This window comes from Rhinoraja longicauda, chromosome 5 (genome assembly GCF_053455715.1).
Source record: "Rhinoraja longicauda isolate Sanriku21f chromosome 5, sRhiLon1.1, whole genome shotgun sequence".
Taxonomy (NCBI): domain Eukaryota; kingdom Metazoa; phylum Chordata; class Chondrichthyes; order Rajiformes; family Arhynchobatidae; genus Rhinoraja; species Rhinoraja longicauda.
Window position 1 is genome coordinate 88,343,219 of NC_135957.1, and position 3,823 is coordinate 88,347,041.

Sequence of the window (3,823 nt, forward strand, 5' to 3'; positions counted from 1 at the left end):
GACGGTGCGTGGGTGCTGCGGGCTGCATGGGTGCTGCAGGGTGGTGTGGGTGATGCGGACTGCGTGGGTGCTGCGGGCTGCATGGGTGCTGCAGGGTGGTGTGGGTGATGCGGACTGCGTGGGTGCTGCGGGCTGCATGGGTGCTGCAGGGTGGTGTGGGTGCTGCGGGCTGTCATGGGTGCTGCAGGGGTAGTGTTGGGTGCTGCGGGCTGCATGGGTGCTGCAGGGTGGTGTGGGGTGCTGCGGGCTGCATGGGTGCTGCGCTGCATCGGCCGTGTAAACAAACCGCAACGTGGCGGCGCCGCAATCAGCGCCCGTCCCTGCACGGACGACAGGTGTCAATTAAACGGGAGCCGCATGCACGGATGCGGGCTGCACGGGGGGGGGGGGGGGGGCATGCATGGGTGCGGGCTGTATACACTGAGCCGCATGCACGGGGGGCATGCACGGGTGCGGGTGGCAGCGGTGTATTTGTCCCTGCGGCGGTGCTTCTCCCATTCACCTCCGCCCCCGATCTCCAGCGGAGAGGGGAGGGAGGGAGGCGCCGCGGGGAGGGGAGGGAGGGGAGCGCCGCGGGGAGGGGAAGGAAGGAGCGCCGCCCGGGGAGGGGAGGGAGCGCCGCGCCGCTGAGACCGGACTGACATCTGCAGCCGCTCCCTGGTGTCTCGGTCTCCGTCTCCCCCGTCCGCGGTGCGTGGACCCCCCCCCCCCCCCCGCCCCCGGAGAGGAGGGAGGGAGGGAGGGGGGGATGGGGGGGTCGGTAACTGTCCGGCCACTGGTGTCCTCGACCCGGGCCTGTTGGGGGGAGGGGGGGGGGGGGCGGGCAGTGGCGGGGGGTGATGCGTGTCACCTGTCGCCTGTGATTGGGTCCTCAGTGTCGGGGGTCTCAGTGTCGGGGGTCTCAGTGTCGGGGTCTCAGTGTCGGGGGTCTCAGTGTCGGGGGTCTCACGTGTCGGGGTCTCAGTGTCGGGGGTCCCGCCAACAGCCGCTGGTTCCCGGCTCCATCTCCGTTATTTACAACATTGTGAACTCATCAAACTAACAAAACCACCCGGTTTAGTTCAGAGATACAGCGCGGAAACAGGCCCTTCGGCCCACCCACCGGGTCCGCGCCGACCAGCGATCCCCGCACACTAACACTATCCTACACACACTAGGGACAATGTTTACATTTACCAAGCCCATTAACCTACAAACCTGTACATCTTTGGAGTGTGGGAGGAATGCAGAGCACCGGAGAAAACCCACGCAGGTCACGGGGAGAACGTACCAAACTCCGTACAGACAGCACCCGTAAGTGGGGATGGAACCCGGGTCTGTAAGGCCGGCAACTCTACCGCTGCGCCACCGTGATGCCCTGTTTATACAAAAACCACTGCCATATATTCATTCTGAAGACGGGTCCCAACCTGAAACATCACCCGTTTATTATAGTAAGGAGGAACTGGCACAAAAGTCATCACCTGGATGTGGAATTGAACACGACAGGCGGTGATACTGACCACTGTGCCAACGGAGAACCTCTCCCTGTTCTCCACAGATGCTGCCTGACCCGCTGAGTTACTCTTGCCGATCTCTGCCAGATATTCCTTACAATGAAACATCAAACGACTGCTGTATAACAACCCAGACCCAGGGTGCCGTCCAGCCCCACCATGTTGTTTGAGCAGCGTTCAGCCACAGAGTCTGTCTCTTGCCGCACTGGTTTAGCCAGTCCTCAATCTGAACCCTGCATTGATTGTGCAGTCACCTTCTGCATCGGGCGTCACGGTGGTGCAGCGGTAGAGTTGCTGCCTTACAGCGAATGCAGCGCGGAGGACCTGGGTTCCATCCCCACTACGGGTGCCGTCTGTACGGAGTTTGTACGTTCTCCCGTGACCTGCGTGGGTTTTCTCGAGATCTTCGGTTTCCCTCCCACACTCCAAAGACGTGCAGGTTTGTAGGTTAATTGGCTTGGTAAATGTAAAAATTGTCCCTAGTGGGTGTAGGATAGTGTTTAGTGTGCGGGGATCGCTGGTCGGCGTGGACCCGGTGGGGCCGAAGGGCCTGTTTCCGCGCTGCATCTCTAAACTAAACTAAACTAAAACCTGGGACCAGTGTTGCCATGAGTCTTGCTCAGTAAATTGGTCATCGAGTTCAACAACACCGAAAACAGGCCCTTCGGCCCAACTCACCCATGCTGACCAAGGTGTCCCATCTGAGCTAGTCCCATCTGCCCACGTTTGGACCATATCCCTCAACCTGTCCTATCCATGTACCTGTCCTGTCCATGTACCTGTCCTGTCCATGTACCTGTCCAAGTGTCTTTTAATTGCTATTTTATCCTCTAAACCTTTCTTATACACGATTTTGTCCAAATGTCTTTTGAAGTTCAAGGATTCTTTTGACACATTTCCTTCCATCTGAACAGTAAGATGCTGGAATATGTTTCTACATTTACTGCCAGTAAAATGAATGTTAGAGTCATGGTTTAGTTTAGTGTAGAGACACAGTGCAGAAACAGATGCTTTGGCCCACCAACTAGCGATCCCCGCACATTAACACTATCCTACACACTTTACAATTTTTACCGAAGCTAATTAACCTACAAACCTGCACGTCTTTTGGAGTGTGGGAGGAAACCGAAGATCTCGGAGAAAACCCACGCAGGTCACGGGGAGAACGTACAAACTCCGTACAGACAACACCCGTAGTCGGGATGGAACCACTATGGCCATTCAAACCACTATGCCCATGCCAAACCTGATGCCGTTAAAAAGATCTCCCCCACCTGCCCATGATCAACATTCCCGGCACATCCATGTGCAGTAGCTACTTAAACCACGAACACTGCACAACACTGACCCCAGCAACTGTGGTCTTCTGTGGACGGTGTCTGTGGTTGCAATTGCCGACTTTGGTTTTACACTGTTATGGTCACATACTATTACTGTTGTTAATGGATCACAATAAATTATTATGATCATAGACAATAGTCAATAGGTGCAGGAGGAGGCCATTCGGCACACACATTCAATGTGATCATGGCTGATCATTCTCAATCAGTACCCCGTTCCTGCCTTCTCCCCATACCCCCTGACTCCGCTATCCTTAAGAGCTCTATCTAGTTCTCTCTTGAATGCATTCAGAGACTTGGCCTCCACTGCCTTCTGAGGCAGAGAATTCCACAGATTCACAACTCTCTGACTGAAAAAGTTTTTCCACATCTCCGTTCTAAATGGCCTACCCCTTATTCTTAAACTGTGGCCCCTTGTTCTGGACTCCCCCAACATTGGGAACATGTTTCCTGCCTCTAACGTGTCCAACCCCTTAATAATCTTATACGTTTCGATAAGATCTCCTCTCATCCTTCTAAATTCCAGTGTATACAAGCCTAGTCGCTCCAGTCTTTCAACATATGACAGTCCCGCCATTCCGGGAGTGGTACCGGGTGGAAAAAGGCCCTTTGGCCCCACCCACCAACCTGTCCCATCTACACTAGTCCCATCTGCCTGCGTTTGGCCCATATCCCTCTAAACCCGCATGATCAACTAATCGTGATTTATTATGATCAATAAATTATTAATCACAAGAATGTGATTGCTATTATGCATTAATAATAATGTCCATGAATAGTATAACATTATTAATAAATAATCATTAATAGCAATCATATTCTTGAATATTGATACTAACACTATCTAACACACACTAGGGACTCTTTGGTCAGAGGGTGGTGAATCTGTGGGATTCTTTGCCACACAAGGCTGTGGAGGCCACAAGTCAGTGGGTATATTTAAGGCCAAGATAGATAGATTGTTGATCAGTGCGGGTGTCAGGGGTT